Below are 20,313 nucleotides of genomic sequence, written 5' to 3' on the forward strand. Positions count from 1 at the left end.
TTTTTTTACACATGAATTCATTCTATAATCTTCTCAATTATTTCTACATGTGGTGTTTTATATTTCACATATTTTTCTCTCTTACCCTGATTACTTTCTGCACTTTCTTATTTATCCATGTTGACCTTTATCCATTCTGATGTATTTATTGGTATGTGACATTCGTAACCCTTAGTTATGCATTAATTTGTCATAGAATATTTTCCATTTCCCCTTTCTGGCCTTTGTACAATCCCATTACTTTATCCCAATGGATTGCTCCAACCTCTTATCACACTTTAGCAAAGAATGTACCCTTTTGAAATGCAGTATTTTTTTATTATTCAGTATTTGGATCCAAACCAGGATCATTTATTTATACGGTTGCACTCACCGTTTCATAGTGAACTATCTCTGTGGAGGGCATGGACCTTGGTATAGAGTGCCATATTTTCCAGCTAATTCTCCTTAGACAAGAAACATAGATTATGCCATTTAAACTAGTTTAGTTTCACTTGCCAAAAGAGGGAATGTGATGACCAAGTTCATCACCTTTATGTAACAGAACATGCTTGCAATTTGACCCATGCACATAAACAGCAGGTTTATTACCAAATTCAGACATATCTTGCTTATTTCACTCCTTTCTTGCAGAATGACTTCTTGCTCATGATCAGCCTTTGCCCTACTTAGCCATTTTCCCTAAACTTATTTTGAGTCTCTGACCTTATGTGCATTTGGGGGCTCTAAGTAATTTCAAAAGCAATTGACATGAGAATTTGATAGTAATCAAATATATTTCAGTCTCTACTTCCATAGGTTTATTTCTTTACTTTAAAAAATGTGAATAATTGTGTGGCCAATACAGTGATTATCAACCACTTCCCACTGGTAGAGAAGAATCTAGGTAATGAAACTTTATCATCTTTGTATTTCAAATTGCTAAGGATTATAATAGAAAGTAACATTGAAATTTTCAACTACTAATAGAATTATTGCGTTGGTTTGTGCTTAAAATCATGACAATAAAAATGATTCCTAACACTTCTTAATTTTTATGATCTTACAACATAACTGGCTATCATCAAAATAATCACAATACTTAATACATATGGAGATTATTTTTTTACTTTGAAAACAGAATGTGTTGATTATTTGAGGTTATTTCCTAGATGGTCTGTTTAAATATTACAGGTATATATTTTTTCTCAACTCTGACATCTGGGCATGGTTTTTATTTTTCACTTTCTCCTGATAAAATTAGCTTCTTTTCATTACCAAGAAAACTCATAAAATTCAGTTTTTGTCAAGAAGTCTACTAAAAGTGAGTTGTTTTCTTTTTTTCTTTTTTTTTCTCCAGTTTTATCTCCAGGCACAAATCCATTTTATAACACAGGGTAGTTATATAGTTGTGTTTGCGTAATCATACACACACTCATTTTCTTTTCACTAGTGACACGTTCATTGTCAATTAAACAATAAATAGTTAATAATTTGGACATGTTTTAGATTGAAAACATTAAGAAAATAAACTGATGATTTAATTTTGTTGTTGTTGTTGTCCAGTAAGTGTTCTTGTGACTGGAGTAATTTATCTATATAATCTAACAAAAAATAATGTATGATGGACAGCAACATATTATAATTCTGATTTTACATTATTTAAAGGCAAATTCTATCTAGATATGATCTTAAATTTAACTTTTTGAGTTTAAGTAAATCTGGGATGCAAAGTAAATGAACAATATAAAATTGGAGTTTTTAGTAACTTTGCTTTTCTAAACTTTGAAATGCTCAACATGAATATTTAATAATTTTGATATATGATTGTGTGAAGAATCTTTTGAGCACCGATAATGTGTGACACTTGTGAAATTTTCACATGACATACAGCATGAATACGAACATGCAAGGGGACTATGGCTTTCCTCAGGCTATGTTGGTGATCTCACTCAAGACTGGGACTTTCTGGCCCTGGGCCAGTAGTTCTCAAACTTTAACATTCATTAGAATCACCTGGAGGGCTTATTAAACTCCAAACTACTAGGTCCCTCTCTGAGGGTTTCTGATGCAGCAGATCTAAAGCAGGGCTGAGAATTTGCATCCTAATAAGTTCCCAGGTGAGGCTGATGCTGCTGTACATTCATTCGGGTAACAAGATCGCCACCAAGGTATAGAACTGTTCCCTCACCTCAAAGATCTTCCTGTGCTGCCCCTTTATACTTACACCCCTTCCCATCTCGCCCACCATTTCGAACCAAAGGCAAACTAATCTGTTTTTCAACTCTGTAGTTTGGCCATTTTGAGAATGTTATATAGGTGGAATTATATAATGTGTCACCTTTAGAGGCTGGATTTTTTTTTTTCTCCCAGCCTCCTGCCCTTGAAGTTCACCCATGTCATTGGGTGTATCAATAGTTTATTCCTTTTTATTTTTGAGTAGCATTCCACGGTGTGGATGTATCCGTTTGTTTACATATTCACCTATTGATGGATTTTTGGTTCTGACCAGTTTGGGGTTATTATGAAGCTGCTATGAACAATTACTAACAGGATTTTGTGTAGATAAAAGTTTTCATTTCTCTTGGATAAGTGCGCAGGAGTGCAATGTTGGGTTGTATTGTAATTATGTGTTTATTTTTTTAAGCAATTGACAAGTATTGTCTTGAGTGGTCACCAGCAATTTCTATCAACAATGTATGAGAGACGCAGTTTTTCAGCATGCTGGCCAGAATTCAGTGGTCACTATTTTTATTGTAGCCATTCCGATAGATAAATAATGATATCTCACTATGGTCTTGCATTTCCCTGATAGCTAGTGATTTTAACATCTTTCATGCATTTACTGGCCATCTCTACATCCTCTTTGATGAAATATCTCTTTATATCTTTTGCCCATTTTCTTATTGGATGCTTTATTTCTTTACCATTGAGTTTTGAAAATTCTTTATATCGTCTAGATATGAGTTCTTTATCAGATATGTGGTTTGGAAATATTTTCCTCAGATTGTAGCTTTTCCTTTATTTCTCTTAACAGGGTCTTTCACAGAGCAAATGTTTTAATTTTGATAAAGTCCAACTTATCAATAATTCTTTCTTGGGTTTTGCTTTTGGGGTCATGTCTAAGAATTCTTCACCAAAACATAGGACCTGAAGATTTCTGTTTTCATTTTTTCCCAAAACATTTTGCAGGTTTTACTTAATTTCATATTTTACATTTAATCTGTGATCCAATGTGTTAGTTAGGTATAAAGTCTGAGGTTTAGATCAGACAAGTTTTTGTTTGTTTGTTTGTTTGTTTGTTTGCTTGTGAGTATCTAATTGCTCTATTACTATTTGTTGCAAAAACCATTCTTTCTCCATAGAATTGTTTTTGCATCTTTGTCCAGAAAGCTTGACAATATTGTGTTGCGATATTTTTGAATTTTCTGTTCTGTTCCATTCATCTATGTGTAGATCACCAATATGATACATCTTGATTACTATAGCCATATAAATCTTGACAAGTAGACTGGTTCCTCCTATTTTATCTTTATTTTTCACAATTGCATTAACTATTCTAATTCCTTTGCTTTTCCATGGAAGTTAATTAATCGTTTCAATATCTATAAAAATATTTCTGGGATTTGGATGGAAAATTGTATTAAACCTTTTTTGGAGGCTTGGAGAAAACTGACAACTTTACTAGGTTGAGTCCTTCAATCCATGAACATAGTATGTCTCTCCATTTATTTACTCCTTTTTGATTTCTTTCTTCAGTGTTTTGTACTTTTCAGCATTGAGCTCTTTTACATTGGATTTAAACATATGGATTTAATCTTTGGATGATTGTAAAGATTTTCTGTGGAAACCACCATGTCATTAGCTAATGGGGACAGTTTTACTTGTGTGTTCTATAATGCCACTTTTTCCTCATATTTTGCATGCTAGAACTTCCAGGACCATATGAATAAAATGGTAAGAGAGGGAATTTCTGCCTTGTTCTTGATCTTAGGGAGAAAACATTTACTCTTTCAGCATTAGGTATGGGGTTAGCTATAGTTTTTTGTATTTATTTTTTTTAATCAACTGAAAAACAATTTTTCTCTATTCCTAGCTTTCTGTTTGCTTTTGTTTGTCATCAACAGGTGTTGAATTTTATCAAATTCTCTTCCTTCATTAAATGTTATTATTTAATCACTGTGTGTGTGTGTCTGTGTGTGTCTGTGTCTGATTTTTGAATTGAATATGCTAACATTTAGCAATTTCTGCTTACATATTTATAAGAAATCTGTAGTTTTCATTTTTTGGTATTGTCTGCTTTCAATAGCAGGGTAATACTGGTTTTGTATAGTTATTTGGGAGGTGTTTCCTGGGAGGGATTGTATAAACTTGGTACTAATTCTTCTTTATATGTTTGATAGAATTCTCCAATGAAACTATCTTGATCTGGAGTGTTCTTTCTTTCTTTCTTTCTTTCTTTCTTTCTTTCTTTCTTTCTTTCTTTCTTTCTTTCTTTCTTTCTTTCTTCCTTCCTTCCTTCCTTCCTTCCTTCCTTCCTTCCTTCCTTCCTTTCTTTCAGTTTTTAAAATTATGAATAAATTTCCTGAATGTTATAGTGCTATTCAAATGATATATTTAATATTGGGTGAGTTTGTGTCATTAGTGGTTTTTGAGGAATTGGTCCATTTCTTCTAAGTTGTCAAATTTATGTATGGAGAGTTGTTGGTAGTATTGCAGGTCATCCTTTGGATTTCTGCAGGGTCTGTAGTGACTGCCTCTGTTTTATTCCTATTATTATTATTTTGTGTCTTCTCTCTTTTTCTTTGTCAGCTGGCTAGAGGTTTGTCAATTTTATTTATTTGTTTTAAAATATAAGCTTCTTGTTTCATTGGTTTTTCTGTATGTTCCTGTTTTCAGTTTCATTGATCTCTGTTACTATGTTAAACATTTCCTTTCCTCTGCTAGCTTTATGTTTATTTTGCTCTTATTCTTCTAGTTTCTTGAGGTGGGGGCTTAAATTTAATATAAGACTTTTCCTTTTTTCTAATGTTAGTGTTCAGTGCAATAAATTTCCCTCTTAGCATTATTTAACTATATCCCACAAATGTTAATATGCTGTATTTTTATTTCCATTCTGTTCAATGTGCTTTCTACTTGTTCTTTAAGATTATATCTTTGACCCATGGATATTTAGAAGTATGCCATTGTGTTTGGTAATTTACTTGTTGTCTTTCAGTTATTTATTTTTTTATTAAGTGTATTGCGGTGGCATTGGTTAATAAAATTATATAGCTTTCAAGTGTACAAATCTATAGCCATACCATCCTGAATGTGCTGTGCTCAGTCTCCTCTTTCTGTAATTGATGTCTAGCATAATTCCATTGTAGTCAAAGACTACTGTATGATTTCAGTTGTTTTCAATTTGTTGAAGTTTGTTTTATAGCCCAAGATATGGTTGTTCCTGGTCTTTATTCAGAATAAAGGCATGTGGTATCATTTAGACCCTGGTGGTGGATGGTGCTTTTGATTTCTTCTATATTTTTTCTGATTATCTATGTAGTTGCTCTAACAATTGTTGACAGAAGCTCACTGAAATCTTCAACTATAATTGTGGATTTGTTAACTTCTCTTTTCAGTTCTATCAGTTTTTGCTTCAAATATTTTGCAACATTTTCATTTAAACACATTTTTTTTAGAATTGCTATATCTAATTGGACTAAATATTTTATCATTATTTAATCATTCTCTTTCTCAGTCCCTGGTAATTTTCTTTGCTCTGAAATCTAAATTTTAAATATTAACATAGCCACTCCCACTTCTTTATTTTTAAATTAGTTTGTGTGGTGTATCTTTTTGCGTCCAATTTTAATGTATCTCTTTTTGTAGCTTTTAAAGTGATTTCTCTAGATATTTTACATATATACAATTTGCCCTAATTAACTGGTGTCACCACTTTACCACATCAAGTGAAATATAAAAATCTTACCTCTCTTTATTTTCCTTTTTCTCCCCTATTCAATTTTTAAAGTTTGAGTATGTTATGTTGAACATGAATATATTTGTAGTTAATTTTTTGGGCATGTCTCAGCTTTTTGTATCTGTAGGTTTATGTCTTTTGCCAAATTTAGGAAATTTTCAGTCATTTTCCAAAAACTTATTGAGCCCTAACCTCTCTCCTCCTCATGTTTGTACTTCAATGACATGAATATCAGATTTTTTTTTGTGATAGCGTCACCTGTTTACGAGTTCTCTGTCTTGTCTATTGTGCTCTTTGTTTTTTCAATTACAGTTGACATTCAATATTATTTATATTAGTTTCAGGTGTACAGCATAGTGGTTAGACATTTATCTAATTTATGAAATGATCCTCCTGATTAGTCTAGTAACCAACTGGCACCACATATAGTTACTACAATATTGTTGACTCTATTGCCTATGCTGTATGTATGTTACATCCCCATGACTATTTTGTAATTACCAATTTGTACTTCTTAATTCCTTAACCTTTTTCATGCACCCCCCTACCCCCCTCCCAGCTTGCAATTATTAGTTTAGTCTCTGTATCTATGAGTCTGTTTTGGTTTTATTATTGTTTATTTTCTCCTTTAGATTACACATATAAGTGAGATCGTATGGTATTTGTCATTCTCTGTATGACTTATTTCACTTAGCATAATACCCTCTAGGTCCACCCATGTTGCCCCAAATTACCATTTCATGTATTTCATGTATTTTTTATGGCCAAATAATATTCCATTGTATATATGTACCGTATCTTCTTTATCCAAATGTCTATTGATGGGCCTTAGGTTGCATCCATATCTTGGCTATTGTAACTAGTGCTGCAATGAACATAGGGGTGCATATATCTTTTTGAATGAATGTTTTGAATGTCTTCAGATAAATACCCAGAAGTGAAATTGTTGGGTCATAAGGTAGTTCCATTTTTAATTTTGTTAGGACCTTCCATACTGTTTTCCACAGTGCCTACAAGAACTTTGAGTCCCACCAGCGGTACATAAGTGTTCCCTTTTCTCCACATCCTTGGCAACACTTGTGTTTTGATTTATTGATGATAGCTATTCTGACAGGTGTGAGGAGATATCTCATTGTGATTTTTATTTGCATTTCTCTGATGATTAGTGAGGTTAAGCATAGTTTCATATGTCTGTTGGTCATCTGTATGTCCTCTTTAGAGAAATGTCTGTTCAGGTATTCTGCTCTTGAGCCTACCTACTGAGGTTTTGTTTTATTTTGTCTTTCTTTTGAACATCTCCATTTGGTTCATATATATATATATATATATATATATATATATATATATATATATATATATATATAATTTCAAGTGTTTGTATTTACTCATTTGATTATTCAATCATTTTTTATGATGGCTTCTTTAGATCCTTATCAGATAATTCTAATACCTATGTCACCTTAATGTTGACATCTGTTTATTAACTTTTCTCATTGAAGTTGAGATCTTCCTAGTTTTTGGTACAATGACTAATTTTTTTTTTTTTAATGGAAACCTGGACATGTTTGGTGTTATGAGATTCAGAATCTTATTTAAATCTTGTATTTCAGCAGCCCTGTTCTGGCATTGCTAAGTGGGATGGTGGATGCTGGGGAAGTCTATTGTCTTTTACTGAACGGTGAGGTTGGAAGTCCATATTCTATACTTTTCATTGATTTGTGATAGAGAGCTTTGCAGTACTGTTGACGAGGGTGAGAATCTCAGTCTCCTCACTGACCTCCACTGACACTATCGTGGGAGTGGGTTGATGGCAGCTTATTACCACTTCACTGTTATGGAAATCCTGACTTCACGCTAGATTTCCTTGACACCTCCCCAGTTGAGTGTAGATGGAAGTCCAAGCTCCCCACATGCTTCCCACTGACATGGGGTGTGCTATGAAGGCAGTGTGGTTGAGTTTGTTACTACCTGGAAGGAATAAAGTCTCAGCTCCCTGTTCAGACTCTGAGGCTCTCTCCCTCCCACCCCCCCCCCGCCCCCCGGTAGTGTGGTTAAATCACTTCATTACAACTTCTCAGGATAGAAGTTTCACTGCCCCTCTAGGCATGTAAGTTACTTGTGTATTTGGTAAAGTAGAGAGGTTATTATCTAAAAATTTACTGTCTTGCTAGACTGTCCCTTTCTCAGTCCTTTGGTGAGAGAGATCAGTCTTATCTTGGGGCTCTTTTTTGTCTAGTATACTGTTCGGCAGCCAGTTTCTCTAGTATTTAATTGGGGATATAAAAGAAATAAAGAAAACCCAAAAAACTCACCACTGTGTCATTACTCAGAAACCAGAGTCCTTAGTCAGTTTTCCTTCTTCTCATCATCTTTTAGAATCTTCGTATGTTTGTTTTATATTTAATGTCCACGGATTATAGCTACACTTAGTGGGAAGAATAGTGAAAACTATATTTACTCCAACTTTCTGCAAGAATAATTATTTTAAAAAGTCTCTATTTGTTCTGTCTTAGAGTTCTGTAGCAATTATGTGTCTTTTATAAGAACAAATGTTGCACTGCTTTTTCATTTAATGGGAAAATGGGGTTTGGCAAGTCTGACAACATATGACAATTATATAATTTCTTGCCTTGACTCTCATGAAAATATTCAGATATAGTGATCATCCAAACATACCTTTTATTTTCACTCATTTTGGCTATTATAGCGCAGACATCTTAGTTAATCTTACTGTTGAATTAGCTTTATTTCCTAGATACTAGCAACACTTAATCTTTTATATGACAAAGAGTGCATAAGTCCACATTATTTTATGTTTGTTTGATTCGTTTGTACTCCTTAATACTTTTCTTTATAACTTCTAAGCTTTGACATTATTTTCTCTTTTCAGATTTTATTTTTCACCTCAGTCCTTTAAGTTTTCTCCAAAAATGGAAAATATGTTATATTTATTCCCCTAATATTATTTCTTTTCTGTCCACTCATCTGTTTAGCACAGATATTTGGATAGATTTGCAATATATAATTTCTACAGGTGTGCATAAATAACAAGTACCAAATAGAAATAAAAATGGATGGAGAGGATGGTCATAGGGATTTACCCCACTTCATTATCTGAGCCTTTTCTCAAATATCAAGAGATGATTCAAATCCTTTTTCTCTTTCCTCTGTTTTGTCAAGGTCTCTATCCAGAGTTTAGACAGCTCCTGAAATTCAAGTCTGTTGCTTGAAGATGTCTTATTAGAAGAACACAGTGATAGCTTTTCCATAAAGATGCTGCATAAATATTTTCATATTTTAATTTTTTGTATTATAAAGGTTTTTATCCAACCAATGTATGAATGGTTAATTAAAATTTTTTCTCTCTCTCTTTCCCTCCATCCCTAGCTGGGTCATAACTAGATTTATCATTTCATATATATATATATATATATATATATATATATATATATATATATATATATATAATATACATACATATATATGTATATTATATATATATAGTATAGTACTCTATAAAATGAGATAATTAATAAGTAATTTTTAATTATGATCATTGCTTGTGCTTTGCGAGAAGTACATCATAAAACTCTGGAGACAGTTGTATTTGGTGACGGGCCAGTAATAACTTAGTTGACTTTTCTTTTGGTAATTTTACCAACATAGAAAATAAGTACATTAATAGTGATATTTGGAATTTACTGGCAGGGACCTATGAAGTTTGGCAGTACTAACAGAACGGTAAATGTACTGGAAATTTTTGGTGGGTTTCCTCCCAACTTATGATGAAGATTTCTGCAATGACATAGTATAGCCAACAAAATCAATCTATTTCAAAAGAAGTAAAATAACCTTAAGAAACAAAAAAATTAATAACCTCATATTTTAGTATAATTTAGCAATACTTACTATTTGTCACATAACTTTTTTCCATGTCCAATATGATTGGGAATTGAAAAAGTTTTATTAGAGGGGCAATTCAGAAAACATGGTTTTTCACCCCTTCTGCCAAGAATCATCATGGTAAGTAAGGGTTTACCAGCTGTAATTGATGAAGCATTATGACTGGCTATTTTTAGCTAGCATCAGATAGTGGGAGGCAATGAGAAAACAAATGCTGGATAGTGGATTGAGTGGCAGAGAGAAATTCATGAGACAAGAGGGAAGAAAAAGAATGTCGTTAACATTTGGTGGATGTTACAGTAGAGATATATACATTTGCTCAAAGAATGACAAGGAGATATATTGGTAGTTTTGTGGGAATATCATCGTAAATAATATCTGAGTAGATATAGGATTTATAACAACTAATGCTTGCTTATGAAGGGTAAGTGGTGATTAGATAATTTTCCGTTAGGATTTTTAGTGAGTGAAGAACTAGCCACAATCTTCAACTCTTCTCATGAACTCAAACTGAAAGTAAGATAGTCTAGCCTGTGAAACTCCTCAGACTGATACCCCTTTCATTTATTCAATGATAATTTTGCTGCCCTGATTCTATGCCAGGTACTTAATCAGAAGACCACAGAGTGCACATACTCAATGGACAATGACAGTGATTCATTCTGAACCAAGATACATTCCCTTACTTATCTCTTTGATATGTTTTACACCAGAATGTTAATTATATTACAGAGACATGTGTGAAGTATTTATAGAAGGCATAGGCTATTAAAATTGTGCAAGTCTTTCAGTTTTTGAATTATCACCTATTTTGATGACATGCCATTTTAGTTTTTGATTCTGAACAGTTTTTGTGTGTGTTTCCATATCACTGTGGAAACATTTCTTTTTCTCACAGAAAAGATGAGTTTTAATGTCACAAAATGTGTTTTTTAGAAATTATTCAAGAAAGTAATTATTTAAGACCTTCAGGGGCAAGGAGTGTCTCCTGTAAACTTGTGTGTGCAATCAATCGATATTATGTCTGATTCTGAATTTAAAATTTTAGTCTAAGATATCTATGTGTTATAGGAGCAGAGATATCTGAAGTAAAAGTAGATAAAATATTAGAAATGAAAAGAGACTAATATATTAATTGGTGTAATAATAATGCAAGATAAGAATAAATTTGAAGAACTAAATGATGGCCTTAATGTTTAAGGTAAGAACACTAGCTGGGTGATCTGAATTGGAAATTATATTCTAGTTTTAATGAATTGGCATCAAGAATTATAAAGGGATAAAAAACTTCATGGACCAGAACTGTCCCAAATGAGAAAGTCTTTCTCATATATAGCAAGAAATATGACTGTCTATAATTCATTGTATAAGTTGTTTTATTTCTATTTTATTTTTCATTAGTTGTATATGGTATTTTCAATGCATTATACTTTTCCAGGCATCTACCATATAAATCCAAACATATAAACACTCTGAATTTTCTGAAACTAGTAGACTTTCCATATTCTAAATACATAACTCATGAGCCATTCGTGTCTTGGAAAAAATGAAAGTAGTGCTTTATGACACATTTAAAAATTGGGGAAATGATTTTTTTCGGTTTAGGATTTTTTCTTCTTATAATAAGCTGAAGAGATTATTCATGATTCACTATGAAAATAGGGGAAAAAAACTATGTACATGTCTCATGAAGTTGCAAAAGAGCATAATATGAGAGAAGATGCCCAATTTGCAAATATGAACCACAAAGTTGGAAGACTTTCTGAAAATGTTCTTTGTTAATAAACATTTAATGTTAATGTACTTTGAAGGAATCAGTTATCACTTACTCTTTTGTAAATAACATTTTTAGAATCATGTCATGGTAGTGACTAGTCTCTAAAAGTGATAAAGCTTTGGAAATAGACATGGATCACTAGCTTGCCAGAGGTTTAATGGAGCTCTAAAAGCCACGTTCACCAACACATTATTTGAAAGATTGATTGTAGACCAGTGTTATCCAACAGGACTCACTGAGATCATGAATCTTTTCAATATCTGTCTAATAGAGTAGCCGTGTGGCTTCTGAGCACTTGAAGTGTTCTTTGTGTGATGGGAGGAGCTAAAAATTTTAACTTATTTAAGTTTAATTAATTAAAACTTAAATGTACGTAGCCACATGTGGCAAGTGGCTACCATAAGGGACAGCACAGGTTTAGACAAATGCTGAGTTTTAATTATATTCTTCATATTTTTTAAACAAAATTTCTTTAAGACAATGGTAAAAAATTCAGAAGAGTCGCTAATGTTTTATTGAAACCCCAAACTAAGTGTTTGGCACGTAGGCGTCATTCAGTGAGTGTTACTTTTTCCCCTTCCTTTTTATATTGTGATATCATCAAAGTCCATGCAGGTGATATTAAAGCAACATTCAAATTTGGTATTTGTTTTTAGCATGAGGAGGAAGTGTGCAATAGTGAAAAAAGAAAGATCTTGTGAGTCAGTTGAAATAGATTCTTTTTATAGCTCTATCCACGACAAGTAAGTTATTAGAAAGAAAGAAGTACTTTCTCTCTTCTTCCCCCAAAAGTGTAGTAGGAATGTCACTACCTTTCTCCCATTTAGTACTATGATTTTATTAAATTGAACTATATAAAATTGCAATTTTTATAGTTTAAACATGAGCAGGCACTGGCAATTTCATTTTGTTTAATACGTTAGTTAGGGAAAATATGTGCTGAGCTGAAGAAGGGCAAACACCATTTTAAAATGCAGTTACCCCAAAATTATTACACACTTGTTATTTCCAGAAGATATAAGTATACTTGCAAGAAAAAGAAACCAACTTGCCTCCAGACTGCAATACTGGGACTGAATTTCTATACTCTCTAACAAGAATATGACCCATACAAAAACCCAGTCTCTGTTTCTCCCAGTCAATATATGGCTTAAATTTACACATAGCCGGTATAAATTAAAATTCCAAATCTGCTTCTTTTAGTCGGAAATAATTTAGGGTCTAACTGTATTCATACCATATACCTAACCTCCTCTGCAGCCCTTAGAAAAAAGGGGACACACTCTTCAGTAGGGCAGACTGACTGCTTCTTACTATAGACGGCCTTCTCAGGATCCCAGGGGTCTGCAGTTCAAAACTAATGATGCTTGTTTACAAATAAAGAAATTTATAGATGCAGAAGACAGAGCGATAGTACGGCATTTAGACTACTGGTTTCAAGGAGAAATGGAATAATTGATTGTGGAGAGAGGAATCTTAAGATCTGTACCAGCTAGTTTTGGATTCCCTTTTCCAATATTGGTGGGTAGAAAACCCAGGACATACCACCCAGGGAGGGTCTATGAAAGAAAATAAAACAACAGGACTGACCTGGAGCCATTTGCCTGGAAAATGTCTCTGGGCTGCTGCTGAGAACCCAGGATAGTATTTCAGAGAAGGAAGAAAATAGTAATAAAAGGTGATGGTGCCCCAGGGTGTGTGGGGAGGCAGCGAAGGCAGATTTGAAGCACTGTGGGGGCTCCTCAGGCAGGGCTGAGCCCATGAACAGCACCCCCACTCCCTGCACATATCTGCGGGCTAAAATCTGGGCTCAACCTTCAAGTGGCCAATGAAAATTGACATTTCCCGTATCCCAAGGTTAGCTTAACAGTAATTAAAGCATCACATTGCACACGATTCTTTCCATTATAATTTAAGTGGATTTTATGCTATTTTAAAAACCATTCTAGTTCCCACTGTGAATAATGAATACAAATAAAGTTGAATGTCAGACCTGGAATACAAATCAAATAAGAAAACCTGTAAGTGTCCCAAACATCTGTCCCCACATTCCCCAAGTCTCAGATGCTCCACTCTCGGCCCCACGTCTTCATCCATGGTTGTTCTGGTTGATTTTTGATGTCAGGCCTTGTCAATCGGCCACTTCTGCTCCATTAAGAGTGATAAGGTACTTTCCACTCTGAAACATCCTTCTAACTTTCAGAGTATTTCGAGCAATTCATTCATTTTTCTAAGCAGCTCTATTAGTGCCAAGAGGATTTCTGAGGCGGTAGACACACCTACTCTGAAATCACAAGGTCTTCCAGATGTGATTGGATTTTTTTTTTTTTTTTTAACCACTGAAAGAATGGGCATCTTGCTCCATTTGTTTTCTACTCCTTCAATGTGCTTAAAAAAGTCCCAGCCTCTCTGAATTCCTAGGAGGGGCTATTTATAGTTATGCTCTCTTCCCATTGTGACCGTGACATTGTCATGTTCTGACTGGAAGTAACACAACAGAAGGTTTACATCAGCACATCTAGCTCATCTCATTGTTGTTCCGTGAAATAGGAAGAGAAATTGGAAACAGAGCTTCACATGGGCCAGCTTGAAGGGCAGTGCACAAAAGGTTGTGATCTCATAACTCCATTTATAAATTCATGGATGGGGGGGAGGAACAGATTTGGGTGGGTGTCTGCTGCTTTCACCAGGGATATCAAAGAGGCTGAAACCAGAGAGAGAAGCCTGTAGCCATGCCTTCACTCATTGTAATGCGGAAAAGCCCAAGAACAGGAATGTGTTTTTAGTTTTTTATTATGACTAGATTGAAAAGCATTAATATTGTCATACAGATGGTCACCTATGTTGGAAGCTTGTGAAAGAACTCTAAATTGTGAAAAGATCATTCTAAATTTAGGAAAGCATCAACTCCCTAATGCTAAAGGTGGAGTCGTGCTGCTAAACATATTAGTATTTCTTAATTCAAACACCTGTTCTGCCCGCACGATACATAAAAAAGCTCTTATTTATTGCTTGCATCTCCAGTTCAGATTTAATCTCACTATAAATTCATCTCATGTTAATTTATGTGCAAACAAAGACACACACATTTTAAATATCCGAAATGCTGGAAATAAACTTATTTTTAATTTTGTGCTTGTTTTCCATTTGTCAACCAGCAAATGAAAGGACTGAATAAATCATGCACTAATTGCCAGCGGTGCTAAATTTAGTGTGAGATCTGGAATCCTTTTGATCAAAACCGCTGAATATGAAATCATCCTCAGCTCTCTAGGCAACTTTATCCGCCTTTCTATTCTCCATCTGTCAGTCACCTGGGAATTTGTGAACTATTCCATATGTCAGGCTTGTCAATCACAATGGGATGTGGGAACTATCTGCCTACTGCATAGGAATTCTTGTTAAAAAAATTAATCTGCATTTAACTAGTAGTTCTACGTTTTGAATACCATATTGTTTGGTGTTTTGAAAATCTTTCACTACATATAAGGTTAATGGAAATTAATTATACTTAAATAGTAGTCTTCATTTAAATAACATTTACAAGTATGTGCCTGGTACACATATAACCCATGTTATATATAGTCAGTATAATGTGCATGTACAATATAACATTTAAAATAGAATGCCCTTTTTATGAGAACACTAAATCTGGCAGCAACCTAGCTCAAATACTGACATTCTAAATATATATAAATTAAAAAGTAATAAACATACGGACATTTCACTATTTTTTTTTTTTTTTAAGGAGGGCACAGCTCAAAGTGGCCCATGCAGGGATCGAACCGGCAACCTTGGTGTTAGTAGCAATGCGCTCCAACCAACTGAGCTAACCAGCTGCCCATCATCTCACGATTTTAAGATTCATGAATTTATCAAGATAGTTTTACAGGGAAAAATGGTTCACCAAAGGTACTTTATTTTAAACTGAAACATATGTAAAATATTAAAATATCTCATTTAAATAAAGATGCAAATAAATTTATACTCATCACAACATCACTGCATCTCTATAATATTGTTATTCTAAGCCAATTAGGAAAATAAAGAAACCCTGTGAATCATATATAAATGTAGGATGCTTAAACCACAACTGTATTTCATTTGAAATATTTATTTATTACACATTTTAACTCCATTTACTTCTAATAGAATTTGAGATAAAATAAAGCAGAACTAATGGAATATTAGAAAAAGATCAAAACAACATCATGGAAAAACTGATAACGATTCCAGAAATTCAAATTAACATACAGATCTTTTGGCTGTATGACCTTAGATAACTTACCAAACTTTTTTAGTGCCTGAGGTTCCACATCTGTTATATGTGGACATGAATAGATACTAATCTATAAAGTTTGGGGGAAGATGACATAATATATGTAAAGCACTTAAGAAAATGCCTGGAAGAGAACTGAATAAATGTTACCTGTTGTATCATCAGGGTCAGTATCCATTCCAGACAGTTTGCAAGAGGGAATTTAATACAAGGCACTATCTATAGAGATGTTGGAACAGCTGAAAACACTGAATCCATTTGCCACATTGCAGCACCTGGAAATCAATCATTTCCCCCCCACATTTAATTCCCTTCAGCGTTTCCCCATTGTTCTAATGGAGGAAATTCTTAAAGCGGTCTGTGGAACCTGTAGAACAAAGCTCATATTAATTCTGCAGTTCTTATTGTAGTATACCGTCATCTACCTTTTTCTTACCCTGAAAAGTATCAGGCTCCCTCCTACAGGGCCTATGCCCACTGGTGCCCTTTTCCACCTATACTTGACGTAAATGTTCCTTAGCTCTCAGTTCAAGTATCACTTCCCCAGCTTCTTCCTTCACCTGTGCTCTTCAAGTCCCCATGCTGACTCCCAATGCTATTTAATCAGTCACCAAATGTTTAGGTTACACATGGATCGGTCCTTCTGTCTTTTAATTGTACATTTATTCACGAGATTTTGATTAATGCTTGTCTTTCCCACTGGAGTGTAAATTCCATAAGACCAGGGACTCAGTCTGATTGCTTCTCATTGAGCCCAATAAAAGTACATAATAGGTGGCTAGTATATATTGACTTTATTAATGACCTACATTAATGAGTGAATGATCACATCAATAAATAATAAAGGAATGATTATCTGTCTATAAGTGCAAATATCTTAACTGAAATAACTGGAAAAGAAGAAAGAAGGGAAGGAAGGAAGGAAAGAAGGAAGGAAGGAAGGAAGGAAGGAAGGAAGGAAGGAAGGAAGGAAGGAAGGAAGGAAGGAAGGAAAGAAAAAGGAAGGAGAGCGGGAAGAAGGGAGGGAAAGAAGGAGGAAGGAAGGCAAGAGGAAGGAAGAGAAGAAGGAAAGAAAGAAAGGAGAAAACAAAAATACATTTTTTTCAGTAAGTGTTCTTTTATTCCTAAATAAGATAGAAACACCTTGTAATCTTGCTTTTAAAAGACAAAATTGTTATTCTGTTTAATGAAAAATAGCAACCCTGGAAAACCTGAAATATTGTCTAGTGATGTCTAAATACAGCTATTAAAAACATATATTACATATCTCAGCACATTTGCCTAGTTTTTTATTTTTGCAAAAATAAGAATATGAATCAAAAAATAAAGTAACAGAGGGTAAATCTGAAGAAATATAAAATTTAAAAATTGTCCTATTATTTATTGTTGTTTATTATTATTATAATAATTATTATTATTGTCTGTTTATTTTCTGGGATATGGTTATATTCTATACAATAAAAATGGACACCAAATGTAAGTAATGTGATAAATATTTGCAAAAATTAAGCATATGTTTTTATTAAGAATGTGTAATCCTATGCTACAAATACAAAAGGAATTCAAATTAGATAACTTTTTACATGACATGACAGGTTAAAATATAAAATAAATAATAATATTAATAAATATATAAAGACCATTGATTTCATTTAATTCCCTTCTAAGATAAGCACTCTTAATATAGTAAAAAATATCTTAATCAACATTATATGTAAAGTTAAAATTAAAATATTTTTAAATAAAAAAGACGAAATATGATATTATTGACACCAATACTAGTCAATATTGTAATGGATGTACTTAGCCAATTCAGTATGATAAGAAAAATGAAAAACTTATATAAAAATTGGCACAAAAGAGACACATTGTCACTATTTTGGACCATATGACAGGCTAATTTAAAGGAGTAAAACTTCTAAAAATGAAAACAAAAACAAAACCAAAACATGCTAAATATCTATTAAAATAGAAGAGGTCAGTGAGGAGTCCCCATAAAATTCAATATTAAAATTTAATTGCTGCAGGGATAACTAAGTAAACAATTTACATATAAATGATCTGATTTACCAAAGCAACACTAACTCAAAAATACTTGCAAATAAACTTCATTAGAAATGTTAAAAAGATTTCTAAAAACAATCTATACATTATTTTGAAGGGCACAGTAAATAAAATAATTCAGAGACATGCCTTATGAAACAGAGATTCAATAATGAAAAATCTTCATTCTTACGATATTCTATAAATTTAGCCAACTGCAATCAAAATTCCAAAAGAAATATTTTTAATGCAATTGACAAATAAATTCTAATCTTCATCTGCAAAAGAAAATTCATGGTAGTTGTTCTAAAATATTGGGAAATAACAGACATTTGGACTTGTTTCAGAAGATTAAAAATATATTATAAAGCCAAAATGATTAAATTAGTAAGGTATTAGTATAGGAATAAATAGAAAGTCAACATATACACAGTGTTGAAATAGAACCACATGTGACAAAATACACTAAATTTAATGGGGGAAGGAAAGGACTATAATAAATGTTGGGAATCTGGGATATCTTGCAGATAAAAAATTAGATCAAACCATATAAAATTATTTTTTTAAAAAAAGCTATGAAAGCAATAGAATATAGGCTAATCTTTGAAATGGAGATCATACAATCCGGGGTTTTGCTGAGGTTTAATAGTTTTGGATTTGTACTTTTTATGCATCCAAAATGTAGTAAAATTTCACTGTTCTTTTCATTATTATCTTTCATGGCGTTTTGTTTTTTTGTCTTGCTTAAGAGTACCTACTCTCACACAAATAGGAGCAGTTTTCTCTGATATTATACAAACATTTCCTCAACTTAGACGAAGACCCTAAGATTTGAATACATATGGTCTGACTTTAGATCTTTTTTTCTTAGCCATTAATCTATACTATGTCTTTAGGTTGAGTACATAAATAGTAAGGTAAAAACGTCCTTATATAAAAAAATAATAAAAGGTTAAAAAGTCAGTAACAGTCTTGGGAAAAGTATTTGCAAGGTATAGTGCAGTCAAATAATGAAAAGTCACAATATATAAAGGGTAATTTTGAACGTAAAATACAAAAAACAAAAACAAAAAAACAACACTTACAAATGGACAGAGAACATGAACGTATAATTTAGAGTGTTAGTAGAATTAAAATTGCAAGCTTACTTGTAGCTAGAGAATATAAATTTAAACAATAATGAGATCCTATTTTTCACCCAAGTCATGAAACTAATTAAAATAATATTATCAAATGCTGCTGGGAGTATGATCAAACGTATACTTCCATATATGTTTTTTGGGAATTTAATGTGATAAAGCATTTTTGAAATGCAACAGTTTTGACTAGCAAAATTTTAAGTGTACATATCTTTCAATAACCAATACTAAATATCTATGTGAGATCAATCGCATATATATACAAACAATACAAACACTTATTTTTAATGTTTTCATTGAAACAAAGAGAAAAATTAGAAACATCTTTCAACAGGAAAAGTTATATATCATTTAAAGTACTAAAATACTATTCAGCGCTATCATTTAAAAGAATGAAGGCAGATCAATATATACTGAAGTACAAATTTCCCGAGGAATACTGTTAAATAAATATTCATTCAGCATACTCTAAACTGTGGGTAATTGGACTCAGTTTAAGAAGATACTAAAATTGGGGGAATTTTTTTTAATTTATTGGGGTGACAATTGTTAGTAAAATTAAATAGATTTCAGGTGTACAATTCTGTATTACATCATCTATAAATCCCATTGTGTGTTCACCACCCAGAGTCAGTTCTCCTTCCATCACCGTATATTTGATCCCCCTTACCCTCATCTCCCACCCCCCACTCCCCATACCCTCTGGTAACCACTAAACTATTGTCTGTGTCTATGAGTTTTTGTTTCTCATTTGTTTGTCTTGTTCTTTTGTTGTTTTTGGTTTATATACCACATGTCAGTGAAATCATATAGTTCTCTGCTTTTTCTGTCTGACTAATTTCGCCTAGCATTACATTCTCAAACACTTCTAAAAGGCACATGGTGCTTGAATATCCATATAGAGTATGTATAATCTCTTATTGATGAACTCTCAGGCCAATAATTTTCTGGAAACCTTGTGTGAAGAATTTTGAAGATTATTGGAGTTCTCAGGCTTTTGGCCAAAGCATTTATAATAAAGTCTCAGAGTGGAAAGTTTATATACCTAAAATATTTCATTTTATTTGAGATTCATGTAATGGACAACTGAATGTAAATGTCACAAATATTTTTCAATGTCATTATAAATTTAAGAGTAAAATATATGTATTTATATACAGTATATATGTGTTATTTATATTGCAAAAAGCCTAAATATGTAATACATAATGATATATATAGTATAAAACTCCAA

Source organism: Rhinolophus sinicus, chromosome 2 (genome assembly GCF_057876585.1).
Source record: "Rhinolophus sinicus isolate RSI-liver-muscle chromosome 2, RSI-T2T, whole genome shotgun sequence".
Lineage (NCBI taxonomy): Eukaryota > Metazoa > Chordata > Mammalia > Chiroptera > Rhinolophidae > Rhinolophus > Rhinolophus sinicus.